General features: G+C 46.2%; 1 protein-coding gene and 1 long non-coding RNA gene across 14 annotated transcripts in view; one reads left to right on the plus strand and one right to left on the minus strand.

Annotated features, from left to right (window-relative positions):
- The window catches only part of MAGI1 (membrane associated guanylate kinase, WW and PDZ domain containing 1), a 479,839-nt gene that overhangs the window by 14,455 nt on the left and 444,169 nt on the right, over positions 1 to 21,215 (plus strand). The window lies entirely within an intron of this gene.
- Positions 11,812 to 18,371, minus strand: LOC309365409. The gene is made up of 3 exons (XR_014166116.1): positions 17,701 to 18,371; positions 16,367 to 16,605; positions 11,812 to 15,446 (listed from the first exon to the last, which is right to left on the minus strand). It is a non-coding gene; the product is annotated as an uncharacterized lncRNA (long non-coding RNA).

Below are 21,215 nucleotides of genomic sequence, written 5' to 3' on the forward strand. Positions count from 1 at the left end.
CAAGGACACGTTGCAGTGAGCCTTGAGCTTGCACACTATGCATTCTCTCTCTGTTCTCCCCAGCCCAGCTTTGAGGATGAGTTTGGAAGCTTCATCTTTCACTCTTAAACTAACCACAGCTTGTCATGATGTCTGAATACAAGCAAACTGTGATCTCAGCTATGATTAGTGGACACAAGCCAACTTCAATCTACGAAGCTGGCTTATTTTCATTAACCGTACTTAATTAGCCACAGTTTAGGTTTTGGAGGGAGCTCTAAACTGTGGTTAATCTAAAACGAAAGCAGAAACTGTTATGGTTCAGAATTTATCTGGTTAAATTCCCCTGGTGTGTGTCACCTGCTGACGTCAGCTCACAGCTGGGCGGAGACAGAAGCTTTTAGAAGCTAAGAAGGAGGAGTTTTTCCCTGTACTTTCACTTCCCTCTGTGTATCTGTGAGGGAGACATGGCTGAAAGAAGCCCTGGACTTTGTTTGCTGTAATGTTTTAATAAAGAGCTGTAAATAGACGAACCTGTCTATGTGTGCTTACAAGAAGCAAGACTGCTTTACACGCTGTTCAACTCTGCTAAAAAGCCGTGACTGAAAGGAGAGACAGCAGGAGTTATTGCGCAGCTTGAGAGGAAGCCTGCCGGACCCGTTATAGACCGCTGTAGGTGATTGATGCGGATCGTAAAGCTGTCTGACGTTGCGGCTCTATCGATAAGGCAAGATCGATAGATATCCGAACAGGTTATGGAGTGTCAGATAACGCTCGTAAAGCAGTCGGTGTGAGCCTCAGGAATGCTTTGAAGTCAGCGGTCTGCGGCTGAGGAGCGCAACGGGAGCTGACTGGGTGCCGGAGAGCAGATGATTCATTGCCTGCTTCCGAGAGGCAGTGAGAGCATCTGATACACAAAGAGCTAAAAAGCAGCTAAAAGCTGAAGGCTGAGACGCAGCTGAAATATCGTTTCTCCACGGAAGGGAAGGCCGGAGGAAGCTGGTACGGAGTAAGTACAGCTTGGGGCACCTTGGGAGAACGGGAGAAGATGGCGCAGTTCCAGAAGCATGGTTTTGAGCTTAAGCTACCATGTGAAAAGCTGACGCGTGAAGGCTGGTGGACGTGGAGTCTCCACGTAGAACTGTTATTGGTCGGAGAAAGCCTTTGGGAGGCAGTCCAGCCACTACAGAAAGCGGCTGGAGCAGCAACAGAGCTGAGCGAAGCTGAGAAGTGTGTGCTAGTATTTCTGGCGGAGAATGTAAGTGATGCGCTGAAGCCTATTGTCCTAGATGCTGAGGGGCCTGAGGTTGCATGGCTAGCACTCCGTGAGGCTTGTGAAGCAGGAGTGGAACGCCATGGCCTAGATGCGGCTGCATCAGAAGGGGAGAGGCAAGATGGCGCTGGGCACATTCTTGAGAGTCAACACACAGCTGAGGGAAGCTGTGGGCCCCCAGAGGGGGCAGAAGGGACTATTGCTGGCAGCTGTACTAATGCTGCACCGTGCTTGTGTGAGGCGTTAGCGAAAGGCCAGAGTCCTGGAGGAAGCCCTGGAGAGGCTGGACTGGCAGGCCCTGTTCCCGATGTCTTGGCCTCTAGGAGTGCTAGTGAGCAGATCGGGGGGGCGAAGAATTCCAAAGGCAAGTTTAAACAGCTTTCGCTTTGTGCTGAAGCAGAGAGGAGCTTCAGGGGGGGCCAAGCTGGTGGGAGGAGCCGTTCCAGAAGGAGGAAGGCCAGGCCAGCTGGGAGGAGCCCCAGGCAGTGTTTTTCCACTGGAGTTCAACGTCGGCGTGGCAGTTGCCCCTACCGGAGCAGAGAGCCGATGCAGGATGTTTTCAAGGATTTTTCCCATGGGAATCAGGCAGGTTTCCATGGCAACAGGCCTGGGAAGACAGGCAGGCGTGGAACTGAGCCAGGTGGTCGTGGTAAACAACAGGAAGAGTCTTATCAAGTTTCTGCGAGTATGGCAGTGTTTGAAGACGGCCGAGTGGAAAATTTCCAGCTCAGCCTTGTAATCGACTCTGCAGCTAACCGCAACATGGTTCCAGAGACCCCTGCAGTCGAGAGGTGGAATTGCACAGCAGTTCCGAAGGGGCGAACTATTAAGTTCGCGAATGGACAGAAAACTAGAGTTCACAAATGTGCTAATGTCTTTCTTTCTGTTTTACAGGAGACGGTGGATTTTTGTATTGTTCCAGAGATTCATCACTGTTTGTTATCTGTGCCTTATTTGTTAAGTAAGGGGTTCAAAGTTTGTTTTGAAAATGATGTCTGCACAATCTCCAAAGGGGGGAGGTTACTGGCCAAAGCGCGGAAGGGACAGTATGATCTTTTCATTCTTAAAACGTCTCTTGGAGGTGAGGGGAAGGTTGAGAAAGCACAAGCGTTGCGTGCTACAGTTCCCAACCAACGTGCTACAATTCCCGCTCATAATGTTACATGTGCATGCGTATGGCATCAGAGAACAATTCATGGGTCGGTAGAGGACTTGCAGACTCTGCCCGAGGTTGCCACGGGGTGTAGGATTCAAAATTGTGGAAGTGCCATTGATTGTGACACTTGCAAGCAAGCAAAGGTGAGAGGGTGCAGTTACCCAAAGGTGGAACGTGTGGCCACTAAACCTTTTGAGTTGGTACACATAGATTTGGCCGGTCCTGTCAAGGAACCAAGTCTAGGGGGGGCCAGGTTTCTCCTAACTTTTTTGGATAATTTCTCGCAGAGTTCCTGGGCTCATGGTCTCAAATCCAGGGAGGATGCAGCACAGCTGATCAAGAGCTGGATTGAGGGGGTGGAACAGAGGTTCTCCACCAGGGTTCAAGAGATCATCAGTGACAGAAATGCTGAGTACACTGGTTCTGCGTTGCAGAAGTTCTTGCAGAAGAGAGGGATACGCCACACAGTTAATTCACCCCAGCAAGGGGGGGGGCAGAGCTGAGGAGTGGAGCTCTGGTTAGGGCTGCACAGGTGATGCTGAAAGAAGCCAGGTTGCCTCCTGAGTTTTGGTTGGAGGCTACTAGGGCTGTGTCATTCACCTGGAATCGTGTCTACAACTCACTGGTAGGTGACACACCGTTTTCTTTGTTAAATGGCCGCAAACCCCAGGTTCACTTTCTGCGGACTTTTGGGACTCCTGCGCTTGTCGCTTTGCCTAAGGCTTTGCAAGGGCCAGATGGAGCCAAAGTCCAGAAAATGATCTTCTGTGGGTATGAGCCAGATGCCCGTGCATGGCGTTTTGCTTACCCATCAGGTGATCAGAGTAAGGTGCTGATCAGTAAACACGCTGAGTTCTTAGAGGAGGGTGTAAAGTCAAAGACTCCTGTCAGGCGTGATGTTCTCTCAGATTGTCTCTCTGACCCAGAAGACAGTTCTGATGAGGCAGAGGAAGAAGGGGCTGAGGCTGCTGATGACGACCAGGTCACTGACCAGGGTCAAGAGCAGGATGTGGCATCTCCACAAGCTGTTATGAGACTGCCCAAAAGTTAACCTAGTTCTCCTGTGAGTGTAATGGAGAGGATTCGAAGACGCTTTAAGTCAGAGGGTGAGTTCCTTGATGCAGAGGATAAACCTGCTGATCAAAGTGAGTCAGGGGGAACACCTGAGTTTGTGCCTAGGAGGTCCAGTCGCACAACGAAAGGTATCCCACCAGAGAGGTATCAGGCCACAGGTGCGTGGGTAAGTTTCGCACAGTGCGATTCTGAGAGTTGTGAGGTGGTTCCACAAATGCCAAACAGATTTGCCAAGAGAGGGCACAAGGCATTGGGGAAGAGATCGATCTCACAAGGTGTTACTGAAGATGTTGCACAGGTATCACGCAGGGACACAAGGGGGGGTGTTATGGTTCAGAATTTATCTGGTTAAATTCCCCTGGTGTGTGTCACCTGCTGACGTCAGCTCACAGCTGGGCGGAGACAGAAGCTTTTAGAAGCTAAGAAGGAGGAGTTTTTCCCTGTACTTTCACTTCCCTCTGTGTATCTGTGAGGGAGACATGGCTGAAAGAAGCCCTGGACTTTGTTTGCTGTAATGTTTTAATAAAGAGCTGTAAATAGACGAACCTGTCTATGTGTGCTTACAAGAAGCAAGACTGCTTTACACGCTGTTCAACTCTGCTAAAAAGCCGTGACTGAAAGGAGAGACAGCAGGAGTTATTGCGCAGCTTGAGAGGAAGCCTGCCGGACCCGTTATAGACCGCTGTAGGTGATTGATGCGGATCGTAAAGCTGTCTGACGTTGCGGCTCTATCGATAAGGCAAGATCGATAGATATCCGAACAGAAACTTCTGATCTCTGCCTCGTGGCCAGAGAGGGAGAGGGGAGAAGGTTACTGCAGTTCAGCCTCATAAAGCTAAACCGTTGTTTAACTGTGAAAACTGGGCATGTGGGACCCTGGACCCAAACACTTTCTCTTAGCCTGACCTACCTCATGGGGCGAGACCTTAAGGTCTTTGGGCAAGGGCAGGAAAAAGTGTGTAGAAACCTCATCTACCACCAGGAACAATACCATGAAGGGGAGAGAGGCAGGCAAAGGCTAGGCTTCTGCTCCAGCTAGGCCAGTTTTCTTCAAGTGTGAGGGTCTTTAATTCGTTCATTGCAATTTGTCCAAGTTCTAAGCAACTTTGGGACATAGATATACCATAGCTGTTACCTTTCAGATTTGAAAATAAGGGATCAGCAGCCTCAGCTTTCCCAGAGACAGTCTACGGGATATCTAACAATCTGGGATAGTAGCGGGAAGCAGCGGGAAATGGCGCTGGAATAAGGGAATTTCCCGCAAAAAATGTAAGGTTGACAGCTATGGATATACTAAATAGGCCGCACTCGATTTTGAAGCCAAGAACTGCATGGGCCTCATTTTGCGCAGTGTGTAATGTACCCGCTGGGATGCATGTGGGCAGTTGCTCTCGGAGAGCATGGGCAATTCCAGCTTCCCTTGCCTTGGATTCTGCCTATTTTTTTCCTATCCAGCTCTTGGGATCCAAACTGAGGTACATGGGGGTAAATACACTTTAAAATTGTGACATTTGCTTCCTTATCCTTAAGCATGTTTGCTTGGAGATAAGTCTCTTTTTGTTCAGTGGGACTTGGGAAACCATACATTTAAAGTTATACCACTTTAAACAGTCATGGCTTCACCCAAAGAATATTGGGAACTGTAGTTTGTGCTGAGAATTATTAGGACACCTCTATCTCCCCTTCCCAGAGTGGTTTAACAATCAGTTCCTCTTTGTGAGGAGAATAGAGACAACTCTCAGCACTTTTAACAAACTACAGCTCCCAGAATTCTTTGGGGGAAGCTGTGACTGTTTAAAGTGGTGTCGTAGCACTTTAAGTGTATGTATTGAATGTTGCCTTGGTTCCAAGCAGATGTGCTTAGTATTGCAGCCTTGAGTGCATGAGCCGGCCCACCTATTAGGCGACCACCTCAGGTAGCAGATCCCAATGTAGATATTAGTTCCTGCCCCCCTTGCTCCTGATGTAGATCTTCACTCATCCCCTCTTCCCTGGTGAGGAGGGAGTGCCATTTTGTGGTTCTCCTCAGGTGCCAAAATGTCTTGGGCTGCCCTGGCTCTCTCACACACAAACAATGTTCTGGATTAGTTGTTGTTGTTTTTTAAAGGAAAGGTGAAGGACCCCTGACAGTTAAGTCCAGTCGCAGACGTCTCTGGGGTTGCGGTGCTCATCTCGCTTTACAAGCCGAGGGAGCCAGCGTTTGTCTGCAGACAGTTTTTCTGCGTCATGTGGCCAGCATTACTGAGGCGCTTCTGGCGCAACGCAACACTGAAACCAGAACAGCGCAATGAAACACTGTTTACCTTCCCTCCGGAGCGATACCTGTTTATCTACTTGCACTTTTGGGCGTGCTTTTGGAGGAGCAGGAGCTGGGACAGAGCAACGGGAGCTCATTCCCATCGCGGGGATTCGAACTGCTGACCTTCTGATCGGCAAGCCCAAGAGGCTCAGGGGTTTGGACCACAGCGCCGCCTGCGTCCCATTGGATTAGATTACTGCAGTACAATTGTGAGCGGGGAAGTAACTCCAGCTGTGCTCCATAGGGTTTACTCTCAAGAAAGGCCTGCCTAGATTAGCAGTCTCCATGGCTGAAGGAGCTGGCTTCTTAGAAGCGCTAAGCCAAATAGATACAAGCCTCCTGGCTGCCAAACATTTAAGACTGTGGCAAAGCAAGTGATTGCTCTTGAAGGGAAGTGTCTCCTCTCCTTGCTCTCAACTTTGTGAGCGAAGACGCTTGCCGGACTTTACAAGGCGGCTGTGCTTGGCACCCAGCTTCTAAGCAGAAGACATTTCAGAGCAGGGTGAGCTTAATTTAATTGAAACGGATGACTTTGCAATAGCCGAGCTGCCCGTGAAATGGGGAATGGTGCGTACGCTTGTTATCTTTGCTGCATAAGCTTGTGGCGGCGCATAAAAAGAGAACTGTGGCGCTTTGATCTGGGGATAGAGCTCTCTGTGAAGTTTGTGCTGAGACAGAGGACGGTCTCTTGTGGCGGCAATTCTTGTTTGGTAGAATTCAGGTAGTCGATGATGGTTGGGTATGTTAAGTGCGGGGAATGAGGGAGAGAGAGAGAGAGATTTCATTTTTAGGTGCAAGTGAATTGCGCATGTATGTCAAGGAAGGCTGGATCCTGCAGGTAGAAAACTATGTGAATTCTAACTCAGTGTTTACTTGTGTATAATCATTCCGGCAAAGAGCTGGAGTAGCATAGTGGCAGAGAGAGAGGTTGTGCTACTAATCAGGAAGTACTTTGTTCGAATCTCACCTGTGCCATGGAACTTACAAGGTGGCCTCAGGCAAATCACTTTTCCTCGCGCACACGCACCAATCTGCAATATGGGGATAATAAAATTAGCATTACAGCCTCATTATAAGGATTGCACCAAAGTAATAGAGGCAGCTTGAAAGCATTATAGAAATGTTAAGTATTGCTGCTCTGACAGTGAGAGCTGTTCGACATTGGAACCGTCTCTCTTGGGAGGTGGTGGATTCTCCTTCCTTGGATGTTTTTAAGCAAAAGTTGGAATGGCCACTTGCCATGGATGCTTTAGTTGAGATTCTTGCATTGCAGCGGGTTGGACTAGATGACCCTCAGCGTCCCTTCCATCTCTCCAATTCTATGATTCTGTGATTCAGTATGATTGCAGATCTACGTTTCTTGGGAATGCAACATGGTGGGCAGCAGGGGTTACTAGCAATAAAGGGGCAGTGAGCAGTGCTTCAGTAACTTGAAAAGTGCTCCTGCCCCAGGGTTATTTCTAGATTGTATCTATTCAGCTTGGAGACTGAATAATCACAGAGTCAGAGTCGTTGGAGGGACACAAGAGGAGAAATTCAGACTACTGTATTGAAGACATCACATCCCTCCCAGACACCCTCAGGGGAAGCATGTCAGAATAAGTGCTCAGGCAGGAATAGGCAGGTGGAACCATATGGGGATTGAACCAGCAACCTTGGCGTTATTAGCACCATGCTCTGACCAACTGAGCTGACTGGCATTTTAGTGTTTGCAAATCCTTGAAGCTTCACAAATCCTCTACAGTGGTACCTCGGGATGCGAATGGAATCCGTTCCAGAGCCCCGGTTGCATCCTGAAGCGAACGCACCCCACGTCTGCACGTGCGCGGGTCGCATTTTGCCGCTTCCGCACATGCGCCTGACATCATTATGACCATTTGCGCATGCGCGCATGCCGAAACCTGAAAGTAACGCACTCCGTTACATCTGGGTCGCCGTGGAGCACAACCCGAAAATACTTAACTTGAAGCACATTTATCCCGAGGTATGACTGTACTGCACTTGGAAAAGAACCTGAACTTAGAGCAATACAATTCCAACCACCAAAACACTATTTGCAGATTGCTAGGCGTTCCTCCAGATTAGCCATTGTGTTACAGTGGCTAAAACCCCTGCTCAGCCATTTAGTGACCTACCCCGTAGGCTGGTTGCGAAGATCAAGCGATGGTAGTGGGTATCGCGTACGTCACCCTTGAGTTGGTGAGAGGGCAGTATAAAATGAGAGGCGTGCGAGAGGAAGCCGTTAATGTTGCGTTTGTCATGCAATGATTCGCAGCGAACGCTGGATCATTAATAATGGCTTTCCACATCGAGACGGCCGTGTAGTTCCCTGTTCCGCTTTGCCAGGTGAGCAAGCCCCTTGCTCTCAGTTGCTCTGCTGTGTCTTTCTCCAATCCCCTTGCTTGGCTCAGATGCTGCAGCCTGGTGCAGTTTCACCAGCAATTGGAGCTTGGAGACAGCATCAAGGCAAGTAGTCTGGAACCAAGCTGTTCACACAGTGGCCAGATGGAAGCGGGTGGAAAAGCCTTCAAGGGTTGGCTCAGGTCATTTCCTGTCCCTGTGACACTGGCCAGGTTTTTTGGGGGTTTTTTTTTGGCAGTTTCAGTGCAGAGGTGAGGAAGTGGTGACCTGCTAGCACTGCTGGGCCCATCATTCCTAACCGCTGGCTGGGTTTTGATGGAGTTGGATCCCAGCAACATCTGGAGGGCGCCAAGTTCCCCACCCTTTCTCTAATGAAAAGACGGACGCCTGGCTTCTTTGCAAGCGTGAGGGTAAATTGTGTTTGGCGTTTGGGGGTCTGCTCAACCTCACCGCAGCTTCCTTGAACCCTGGAAAGATGCATAGAACGCCCTCATAATTTGAACTGGTGGCTCCGCAGCTGGGCAGAATAACATTTGGTTGTCTGCAAGACTAATTCTAAAGAGATGGCAGAACAAAGGCTACCAAACGCTGTTGTTTTGCTATTTTTACTTTGGGAAAGGAGGCTGATCGCTCCTAACATACTTGGCTGGTTTAGCAAATATGTCTCAAATGCTGCCAGCACTGGAGTTATGTGCTACTTACTAGGACGCAAACACTTTATGTTGTATAGTTAGGTTTTCCTCCCTTCCTGCTTACCAGATGCTAAGATATTGCATATTGCAAGCTGGATTTGCACAGGTAACTGAATGTAGAGGTTGAGGCATGAATAAAAGTGTGTGGGGGGGAATACAATTTCTGAGTTCTCTTGTATGTTAGGGGTTGACAGTGGAACTAGCAGTTTAGGAAGGCAGTTTGAAAATATGTTTTCCCTTGCTATGCTAGGTTTCTGCCTGCAGGGACTAGCTTAAAAAACATGGTGGTCTTGGGTTCGAGCCTCACGTTGGGCAAAATATTCCTGCATTGTAGGGGGTTGGATTACATGACCTTTGTGGCCCCTTCTAACTCTACAATTCCATGATTCCATTGCGGTGTAGTAAAGAGCTGTGGACTCGTAATCTGGTGAACCGGGTTCGCTTCCCTGTTCCTCCACATGCAGCTGCTGGGTGACCTTGGGCTAGTCACACTTCTCTGAAGTCTCTCATCCTCACTCACTTCACAGAGTGTTTGTTGTGGGGGAGGAAGGGAAAAGGAGATTGTTAGCCGCTTTGAGACTCCTTAGAGTAGTGATGAATCAGGATATCAAATCCATACTACTACTACTACTACTACTCTTCTTCTTCTTCTTCTTCTTCTTCTTCTTCTTCTTCTTCTTCTTCTTCTTCTTCTTCTTCTTCTTCTTCTTCTTCTTCTTCTTCCATGAAACCTGAAGAAATGGTACTTTCTCACCTGCAATAATACAGTCCAGTGTTTGAAACTCCCAGTGTTCTAGGTGCGTTTTGCAACAGGGGATTTCATTAGCTTGAGCAGTTTCTGAGCTCTGGGTGCAGTACTGTGCCTAAGATTTCATAATAAAACTGCACAGTAGAAGGAAAGGAGGACCTTTTTCTGCCTCCCCGCTTCCACCCACTCTCTGAAGACTGGAGAAGAGACCCTCTTAAGAAATATTGGGGCGGGCGGGCAGGGGAAGGACTAGAGCATGTGAAAAATGAACATAATAGTTTGGCAGCAGTTCATTCATTTTCAGCTTTGTGTTCTTGTTATAAAAAAGCACGCCTAGACATTCTGTTGTTGCGCCTATAACCTAGCTTTAAGTTGCTATTTAGCTCCTAGCTTTCATATCTCACGTTCTAACACTGATGCTGCACCATACAGCTCTGCTGCATTTATAAGCCCAGCTTCCTTTCCCCTCCCTAGAAAGCAAGTTGGAATATGGCTTGTACCATCTTCGTCGCTGGCTTTCTTTCTCTTTTTCTTGCGTGTGCTCTAGACCAGTTAATGCAAATTGACCATTGCCCCAGCACACTTCAACCATCCTGTTCTGCCTGCAGTTAAAGATGGAAGGCTGCCACCTTTTTTTTTTTTTTGCACCGGATGCTTGGGAGCAGTTTCTAATCCATGTTTGTATACAGTATGAGGCACTTTCACAAATGCTCGGCACTGCTAATTGCGCTGATCCTAATAATAGCTCCAATAAATCCTAGGCACTCTATCTTCTTACATAAGAAGCTGAATCTGAGATCCAGTGTTTTCCTTAAAGCTGACCAGCAAGCCTATGGTTTATCTCTGGGGATCTCAGACCTGTGACCTAGCATATGTTGTTGGACTCCAACCCCTATCAGCTCTAGCCAGTGGGGCCAGTGGCAGTGGATGATGGAAACTCTATTCCAACAACTTATTTCTCAACCATTGCTTGTACATTATAATAAATGCATTATTGTCAATTTAAGTGGGATTCCAGCTAAGGTCACTTAAGGTGTTGCTTGCTTTCTCTCCTGCACAGTATTGTTTAGTTTTCTGCGTTGCTTCAGAACTTGCTCTTCTTCCAGAGAGTTTGGGAGCAATGTATCCACCACTATGGATCCGTTCGAACTTCGCAGCTTGGATTCCAAGCTTTAAGGCATCGGAACCCGGGTCTCTCTGGTCCAAGTCAAGCAATCCAACCTTTAATGCAACCTGTGGGTGCAAACAAATAGATAACACTAATCTTTGCTATACATCCCTGGTCCGCAATTGGATTTTGAGAGGGTTGCCTTCAGGAAGGAATGGAGAGTGGTGGAAAAAGATATCGATTCAACAGTTGTGAAGCAATTTTTTGGGGGGGTGGTGTAACCCAAACTCTTGGAACTTCTTCCTGTTTCATAGCTCCGAAAGGCACATTGATCCCTTTTCAGTTACAGAATAAAAGCTTTGTGATTGGCCGGAGCAATGACAAAAGTATAAATGGAAGGTGGTTCAGCTAGTCTCAGCCTGGGTTTTGCGAGCTGATATCCAGGCAAATACTGTGGTATATGAGACCTTGGGAGGCTGGGCGGGAGAGAGGCTGGAGGTTTAAGTTGAGGAATTTTTAGAGCTCACAAATATTTAGCAGTTCTGAACAACTGTCATTCCTGAAATGTTTGCTGCTCTGTATAAGAAGCTGGGGGACATGCTCTGAGCGAGTGCTAGAGACAAAAGCATAAGCAGCAAAAATTTTGCTGTGCCGCTGAGCTTTGCGTACCGGTAATGGGAGGCAAAGGTAAAAGGTAAAGGTACCCCTGTCCGTACGGGCCAGTCTTGACAGACTCTGGGGTTGTGCGCCCATCTCACTTAAGAGGCCAGGGGCCAGCGCTGTCCGGAGACACTTCCGGGTCACGTGGCCAGCGTGACATCGCTGCTCTGGTGAGCCAGAGCCACACACGGAAACGCCGTTTACCTTCCCGCTGGTAAGCGGTCCCTATTTATCTACTTGCACCCGGAGGTGCTTTCGAACTGCTAGGTTGGCAGGCGCTGGGACCGAGCAGCGGGAGCGCACCCCGCCGCAGGGATTCGAACCGCCGACCTTTCGAAATGGGAGGCAAACTTAATGCTTATTTTCAGCAAAGGGGATTTGGCAAACCTGTTCTGTCCCTCTGCCCTGATGCATATTCTGCTTGCAATGCCCAGGTAGCACAAACATCTGTTTTGGGTCATTGGTGCACTAATCGATACACTCAATAATGAAATCTGTTTCTGCACCCCGTCTCTCTTTTAGAAAGAACCCAGATACTGTTCCAACACAATTTTCATTCTGCTCTCTTATCTCTGTGTTTTTCTTTTTAACCTGCTGCTTATTGCTCTACTAATTGTCATTTTAAAGATGGCCTTGTCGTTTTTATTCTTGTGGCCAGTATTTTAAACGAACCACTTTTCTCATAACAAGGTGGGGTAAAAAAACCATGATAATCCTTCAAAGAGGGTTTTTTTTTAATTAAAAAATTGCATAACTAAAGAAGCTCTCCACAATCAAATTGTTATCTGTATTTGTTCTTAATCACTTTTTACCACACCTTTCCACCCACAAAGAGGCCCTCAAGGTGGCTTACATTGAAATTGCAGGCTTTAATGCAATGCAAATTAAAAACCCAACAATGTTGTATAATAAATAACAATCTAGTCATTGAAACAGAGGCAGGGAGAAAAGTGAGCTAGTTTTAGCACTGCTCCGTGAAGGGCTACTGGACCAAACTGTCTTCCAAAGGCAGATTGAGAGACCGTCAAGATTCTAGCGAGCAAGATGCCACTACCAAGAAAGCCCTGCTTCTTGTGGATGTCACCTTGAAGTGCAGGGAGGAACGACAGATGTATGCCTGCGGGAAGGCCTTGCAAACGTGTAGTTTTGCGCTCAATGTGAAAGTCTGTGTCAGAAATGGGAATTCTACAAGTCATGTACATTTCTGACTTGCCTTCATACCCATCCCTTCCATCTCTGTGTTATGTGCAAAGGACTGAGGGTTGTATCCAACCAAGTTATACCTGGAGTAGCACCACTGCTATGAACGGAACCAAGTTAGTCATGTGCGTTATTTTCAATGGGCCTACTCTGCATAGGGCTAATGCTGGATACAATCCTGAGCTGTCTTGGTAGTGAGATCAACAAGTTGCTTTTTCTATGATACCAGCAGAAGCACGGCTTGCTGTTTGTTATGTGCAAATTCTTCTGAGATAATCTGGTATATAATTTAGCTGTTCTTAGGGATAATATAGACAGGTCATTTTTTTTTCACTTCTAAAACAGCATTATGCTGCAGTGATACTGTTTGGTATTTGCGTGGTGTTAATCCTCACTCCCCACCATATTTGGTTGTGTTTCCAGATGATTATCTCCACTTTTCAAACATCCTTCTGAGAATGGAATAGAAAGCTGGCAATCAACTTTCTGTCTAGAAAGGCAAGCAAGCCGTTCTACAGCAAGCACAAGACTTCTGTGTATCTGAGCGCACAATGTTCAATAAGACCCTGAACTTTCAAGTTCACAAAAGTTAATATTAACTGCATCCTGCACAACTGGCTGTTAAAATGAAAAAAACAAATTGTGTGCTTGCTTCATTCAGTTCTTTGTGCTGGACACGTTCTTACAAAAGAGTTTAGCATAGTGTTTTGTTTTTTTAATCAAAACCCATTTATTTTCAATTATTAAAGTTGGATGACGTTTCTTACAAATCAGGGCAGAGAGAACTTGTGCAAATGCCATCTTTTCTCCCAGGAACATGTAGAGTGCTATCTAACTGGGGATCCTCGGATTGGATAGCTCATGGTGGATAAAGCCATTGGTGGCTACTAGTCATTATGGCTATATGTTGCATTCGGGGTCAGAGATGTGTTGCATCTGAACCCTGGTTGCTTGGGGGCATACGTGGGGAGAGAGTGCTCTTGTGCTAATGTCCTGATCGTGGGCTTCCCATGGGTGGCTACCGTAAGAACCAGCTGCTGGACTAGATGGAGCTTTGATCTGATCCTGCAGGGATCTTCTTATGGAGGAGATAATGAATGCAAATCATGACACTAAATGATTCGTCACAAACAGTACAAAGCTGTAGTAGAGCAAAACCAAAGCTGCCTAATGGTGGAGGCTGGATGTGTGTGCATTCTCATGGTATATAAAACATCACAAGATGCATCACTTTGAAGGAGCATGACTTGCATATTGGGCAGAGCTGCAGTTTATGCTTAATTGCAGCTCTTGTGGTATGTTAACCGGCAAATGGTGCTAGTGGCCCTTGTGCCTCTTTTGCAGCCACCCTCAACAAGTAAGAAGAGCCAGGCTGGTTCATCCTGAGCATAGGTCTCATTTGGGAACATAGAGATGTAGCTCTGGTCAGGAAAGCAGATTAAGATAAAGAAGCATTCTTTTCTCTTCTCGAATGAAGATTGATGAGATAATTTGCTGCTGTTAGATCTAATTGGAACCAAGTCTATAAAACCAGGCATCTGTAAGAGTTGAGTTATTGCTGTGTTTCAATGCTTGAACCAGAAATGTGCTTTAATACCTATTGGTTGACATTGTTATTGGGTGAGCTCATCTATTCCTGGCTGAAATCACTGCTGGGAGGTTTGTAAGCCATCCTAGCAGCTGGGCTATTGCTTGCACCTGCTGTTGACTGTGGCTGTGGAGAAGCCAAATTTCTGAAGCCACTTGCTAGTCAGAGTGCAAAGTCGCTTCTGCCTCTGGAGGGATGAAGTCCTTGCAACGTGCCCAAACTCCCTGCCACCGCATGCCGGAGTATTTATATTGCAACACTCTCAGCTTATTGCATCTTCTTGGACTATGCAGTGGGCCCTACCTCACAGAGTTCATCCTTGAATAAGTCCAAAATACACAGACCTTGGAAGAAGGTGGGCTTGGTGGATAAATTCAGTGTTCCCCATCTCATATTGATGTTGCTGCTGTTTATATACTTGAATAAATACAATTGTTCAGATACCTATGTAAAACCCATAAGAAGGGCCTGAGTGCAGCAGCAGCTCTGCCGAACAGATTTTTCATTTATTTCTAGTTTCATAGAATAATAGAATTGGAAGGGCCCCCAAGGGTCATCTAGTCCAACCCCCTTCAATGCTGGAATCTCAACTAAAACTTCCATGACAGATGGCCATCCAACTTTTGCTTAAAAACCTCCAAGGAAGGAGAGACCACAACACCCAGAGTGTCCCACTGTCGAACAGCTCTTACTGTCAGAAAGATAAAAAAAAGTATCAAGGCGGTGTACAAAATTCTGATTAGAACCCAAACAACCACAATGAAGTAAAAGGAAAACACATTACAGAAACAGAAGTATGGAATGGACAATCTGAAAAGAAGGTTAAAATAAAAAACTGCACGAAGGGGCTGGAGATAAATCAGTGGCCCTGCCGCTGGATGTATGGACATTTGTACAGAGCACTTACGCATGAACAGGTGAACCTGCGTTGACAATCTGTGTGACAGTTGTGTTTCCCATGGCCTCCTCTTGCTTCCCCAAGAAGTTGTTGGCTTTTTAAGCAGTAGTTTGCCTCCTTGTGCGTAAGCTGGTTCTCTGGGCTATTCTGTCCCTCTCCCCCACAATTGCTTTTATACTGCTGCCAATTCCTTGACTCTCTAGTCTTGGAATGCAGCTTTTAAGATGGATTTTTTGGGGGGCCTCTTCCTTTCTCTTCCTGCATTCCGCTTCCTCCAAATTGCCTATATTAAACTTTAAACAACATGTGAAAGCCTTGTAGTTGAGAACTATAAACAAACCTGATAGGTAGCCGCAATTTGAGCTGCTGAACTTGCTTAAAGTCTCTCTCCTTTGCCTCGCCGTTTCATTCTAAAATGACAAATTGCTTAGAGCGGTTTCCATGTTGGGTTTTTTTTTCCTTTTAAAGCTTAGCTCCTCTTTCTATGCCCACCCCCCACCCCTTTGGGGGCATGTGGAAGGCATTTGTGCACTTGACTTACCATGGCTCAGGCCTAAGGTTTGTGGTTTCTACATGACTGTGTCGAACATTCACACATAGCTGTTCATGTTCGTTTCAATTAATGTTCCGCTGGGCCAGTGCGAGAGAAGCCAACTCCTTTTCTCTTTTGGTTGAGTGCAGCTCGCGTTGCAGGGATTCAGGGTTTTACAGGTTCATTTTTTAAAAATGCAGCACGAAAGCTTTTTAAATGCTTTTAAAAAGGAGGTGGTGGGGAAGAGAGCAGTCCAGTGGATATACAGTGGTACCTCAGGTTACAGACGCTTCAGGTTACAGACTCCACTAACCCAGAAATAGTACCTCTGGTTAAGAACTTTGCTTCAGGATGCGAACAGTGGCGGCAGCGGGAGGCCCCATTAGCTAAAGTGGTGCTTCAGGTTGAGAACAGTTTCAGGTTGAGAACGGACCTCCAGAACAAATTAAGTTCTTAACCCGAGGTACCACTGTATTGTTCAGCAGCCTTTGCCAACCTGGTGCCCGCCAGATGTTTTGGTCTGCGGCTGCAGTATGGCTGCCTGGGACTGATGGCAATCATGGTCCAAAACATCAGGTTGGCCAAAACTGTCGTACACTTTGCCCGTTAATAGAGGAAGCAATGGTGTCTTTAAGGATTCATTGTCTTCCCACTGAAAGCAGTGAGGCAAACCTGCTTGAGGAAAAAAGCTGAAGGAATAAAGGTGTGCTTTGCATATCAGACGGCCGCAAATGTCTTCCATTGGGTTTATAGTGGTTGCCCAACCACGTCACTCGCTTGCGGCTTTCCCAGCCCTACCTGGAGACACGGTTGATCAAACCAGGGACTTTCTGCATACAAAGCAGGTGCTTTTCCACTGAGCTATGATGTGGGGGTGACCATGGTTCAAATCCCTGCAAAGCCATGAAGCTCTCTGGGCGACCTTGGGCCTAGTCACTGTCTCTCAGGCTAACTTACCTCACATGGCAGTTGCAGGGTTTAAATGAAGAGCAGGGAGAACCATGTATGCTGTCATTTTGAGCTCCTCAGAGAAAAAGCTGGGACAGAAATGCAATCAATCAATCAAACTAAAGAAAAAGCTGGGGGGCAGTAGTTGTTGCCACCTGGCCCTGGCCCTCTATATATACAGGACCAGTTCCCCAAAAATGGTGTTTTAAAAGGGTGGCTGGAGTCAGTCTGAACCCCAGTGTTTGCTTCATAATACAGTGGTACCTCTGGTTAAGAACTTAATTCGTTCTGGAGGTCCGTTCTTAACCCGAAACTGTTCTTAACCTGAGGTACCACTTTAGCTAATGGGGCCTCTTGCTGCTGCTGCTGCTGTGCCACCACACGATTTCTGTTCTCATCCTGAGGTAAAGTGCTTAACCCGAGGTGCTATTTCTGGGTTAGTGGAGTCTGTAACCTGAAGTGTCTGTAACCCAAGGTACCACTGTAGTAAGTGCTATAACACCAGCTTTTGACCTTTTTTTCCTTTTTGTAGTACAGGAATTACTTCAAACAGTGAGTTGCAGAGACACTTGCCCCTGAGCATATGTACTAGGCCTGTGGAGGAAGGGGGAAGATTCGCAGTTAAGCCTCATGGATTTTTGCAGGTCTTCTCTTAGCACAGCTAAGTCTGGATCAGACCCATTGTGCTGGAGGATTTGGGGTTGGTGTTCTGAACACTGACCTTTTAAAAAAAATTATTATTGTGGGGTCATACTTGGGAGTTCGCTCTGCTGAATGCCAGCGGAAAACAGTGTTTTCGCAATAATAAACTTTTAAAAAACAAAAAATCCCTACTACTCAGGCAGTAGACAAGCCCGTGAGGCTCAGTGCCCCACGTGGCCTAAGCTGGCAAGAACTGAGTCTTGCCCTGTTGCTCCGCTTGAGGAAATGTCTCCGCATAAACAGGCACACGGTGGTAGGCAAAGCCAAGGGGATCTGAGGACATTCCAGATGCCTTTGCTATAACTTGGAGGCATGTTGTAGCTTGGCATGTCTATTTTTACCCATTTCTCTTTTCCCTCCACCACCCACTTTCTTGTCAGCTTCGTTTCTCCGTGGGCAGACGGTATGTAGGCTTTGCTTGCATTTATGCAGGCAGTCAACATACGTGTGCTTTTAGTGTGTGGTTTTGAACTGTCTTTTACCTCCAGAATGCACCAGACGTGTTGCTCTTCCGTGTAATAATAACTCTCTTCGGGAGACTTGCTGATGCTCTCAGGTCCCCCTTGTGGTGTTTCCATAGGTATCTGGTTAGCCGCTGTGACGATGGCCTGCATGGGCCTTTGGCCAGCTCTGGTAGGGCGCTTCTTATACTATTGGGTGCTTGAATTCCTCCCTAATGCCCACATTTCCCAGTTCTTCTTCACAGAGAGAAGGAACTCGCCTACATTGCTCCCTAATGTGCTCGAAGTTGCGGTGGGGAGCCTCAGGCCTGAGACCCCAGTTGTGACTCTCCAGCCCTCTTGATACGGTCCTCAGGACTCTCCCCAGGAAACAGCCAGACTGCTCCATGCCTTTCTCATGTGCGTGTGATGTGATCATGCTTTGTGCTCCCCTGGGTGAGGTGTGTAGGAACCACTGACTTCTGTGTGACTTGGATGTGGCCTCCTTTTGCTCAGCTCCTTTTGCTCCTCATCCTGCGCTCCACTAGCACATGTCCCCTGAGGCAATGAGGCCTTCAAACCAAAAAAAAGTGTCTGCACACCTGCTGTAGATTTATGGGGCGACATCCAAACATGGCTGCCAAAGGGGGTTACACTCCTTATAGCTCTGCACCATGCAATTCATCCACATGCACAAATCAGCTTGTCTGCCAACAGAATAAGTACAACACCTCTGCTCAAAGTTGACTCGGCCTCAATGGCTTTTTCCTAAAGCGGTTGATGCAAAATGGTAGTGGCCAAGTTAAGTCATCATGGTCCTCCCAGCGCGTGAGACTGCTAGGAGTTGCGAGGCCTTGGGGTAAATATTTCATTACTGCCTCAAATGTTAAGAACATTATTCTTTCCTCAAGAAGTGCCTGGTTCCTGCCCGCCCCCCGGTCTGCAATGTATTCTTGTACATAATGCAGAATGCCTCTTTGTCTATCAGTCTGTCTAATCCTTTCGCAAATTCTCTTAAGCCAAGTAGAATTGGACGTTGTATATAATATTTATTTATTTAATGAATATAAAGCCTCGTCTTTGGGCTGGTTGTTTATCTCTGGCTATTAAAATTGAATACTCCGAAGCCGGCAATTATGAAACCTCTTTCCTCTTTACGTAACAGCTTGCAAATTGCTTTCTTCTCCTCCAATATTTCTGTGTCACTCTCTTTTCTGGCTCTTAATTCTCCGTAATGTATGACCTAAGCTGATCTTTATTCTTCGTCGTAGGACAGACAGATTTGGAGATGCGTGTGTTTTTATAGTAGTGTTTTCTTTCCTTTCCTTTTCTACTTCTTTTTATAACGTTTTACAGTAATCACATTCCCAGGCCAAATAACTATTATGCTCTGTTCCTGAGGGGAAATGTCATTAATGCTTGCTTTAAAAAGAAAAGAAAAAGAAAACTAATAAAATTGCTTTTGCTCTGATTCTGAAGGTGCACAGTGCTATGCATATGGTTTGAATTTTTCCTTCACTCGGCTGAAGGCACTGAATTGTGCAAATAGGGATTTTGATGGCAGCAAGCTGTATTCAATACCAAAGCCAGTGCAGGTATGGGGGACCCTGCAGCCCTCCAGATTGGAAGCTGCCTTATGGTGAGTCAGACCATTAGTCCATCTAGCTCCATATTGACTACACTGACTGGTAGCAGCTCTCTGGATTTCAGGTAGGGTGTCTTCCAGCCACACCTGGAGATGCCATGGTCCCCAACCTGAGACCAATGACATGCAAGGTAGATGCTCTGCAACTGAGCCATGGTTCTTCCCCCAGATGTTGTTGGACTGCAGATCCCATCATTCATTTCAGAGAATGAATTGATTTTCTGTTATAATATTTGGACTTTTTCTGGAGGGTTTGGACATTTGGAAAGGTGGTTTTGCCCGCAGTAATACCTACAAACAGCCCAGTCCTTTTAACAATATGTTTACCCATTTATATACCTCCTTTCCTGAAAGCAATAGCGTACATAACATAGGTACCTCTGCATTTTATCCTCACAACAATGCTGGTTGAGCATCATGACTGAGTGGGGACTTGAACCTTGGTCTCCCAGGTCTTAGTCTAGCTCTCTAGCCACTGCACCATGCTGGCTCCATATTGCAAAAAGAGGGTGTGAGTGGGTGGGACTGATTCAGAGAGAAAAGGGACTTGCTGTAGCCGCTTACTGAGTTCGAGGCTATCATGCAACAGCAAGCTATCACTTTGCATTGGAACACATTTTTAAAAGAAAACCCTGACTAGCTTTTCTGATACCTTTTAATTGAATAACTTTCTAAAGAAATGCCTGAAGTAACTGATATTTTAGTTTGAAGTCTTGTTTCTTCTGTTATATTTTACTCCAAGAAGACCCATTTATCCTAAATAGAACCCAATAAGGCAGACATGTATGTACTATATACATATATATGCGTGTGTGTGTGTGTGTTGTGTGTGTGTGATCCTGTTGAGATCCCAAGATGAAATTTTGCAGGTAGTACTTAGAAATATTAAATAATACATTTTTTTTGGAATTTTGAATCATGTTGATTTTTTAAAATCACTTTTTTATTTCTAAATTTTTAATTTTGTAACTTACCTTTAAAATTTAAAGTAAGTCTATCATGTGACGCATCATATTCAAGCCCATGATGTTCTGGAGAGATCGGTGTTTTTAGTTTTGGAATACCTCAATTCTGGGCTGAGCTTTTAAGGTTTTTGTGAAGTCTGGCAAAGCCAAAATTGTCTTCTTTTTTAATTTCAAACCCTCATAACTAAAAAATGGGATATATATATACACACACACACACACACACACACTTAGTTTTTATCATTCAGCAAGTATACAAACTATAAGAAAATTGGCTGACATGAGGTAAAAAATTGGATCATTTGATATGGAATGACGCACATTTGGGTGAGAGATGGTGCCTGGTTCAAGGTCTACCATTGAGCTTCATGGCTGAATGGGAGGTTACGGGAACAGGTACATGAGTCTTACCAGACTTGCTCTTTCTGCTACACCAGCTCTTCCAGAATGCCATGAAGCTGACTTGGAGGCCCAGGACATTTAGAACAAAACTTAATTCCGTTTGATTCCTACCACATGATGTCGATGAATAATCTGACGCCACATTCACACCATACATTTAAAGCACTATGATCCGATGGCTTCTCCCAAAGAATTCTGGGAGCTATGGTTTGTTAATGGGTGCTGAGATAGGAAACCCCAGTTCCTACAATTCCCAGAGTAGCTTAACAATCCATCTTCTTGGGGAACTCTGGGAATTGATCTCTGATGGGGATAATGGTGGTCTAACAACTTTGGCACATGGATGAGGATCAGGGGAGCAAGCTCTTATCAGGATTGTTAAGATGTGCCCAAACTGGTTTTCATGGGAGGACATTGGGTTCCCATGTTGCCATCCCATCAGTTTGTGATAATAACTGGGCCATTAGTGTGCCCCGTACCGACAATTTTAATTCTGCTCTTTGCTGTTAACGATAACGATAAGCTACATAAATATTTGAGAGTGT

The sequence above is a fragment of the Podarcis melisellensis genome, assembly GCF_964234715.1.
Source record: "Podarcis melisellensis genome assembly, chromosome: 2".
Classification (NCBI taxonomy): Eukaryota; Metazoa; Chordata; class Lepidosauria; order Squamata; family Lacertidae; genus Podarcis; species Podarcis melisellensis.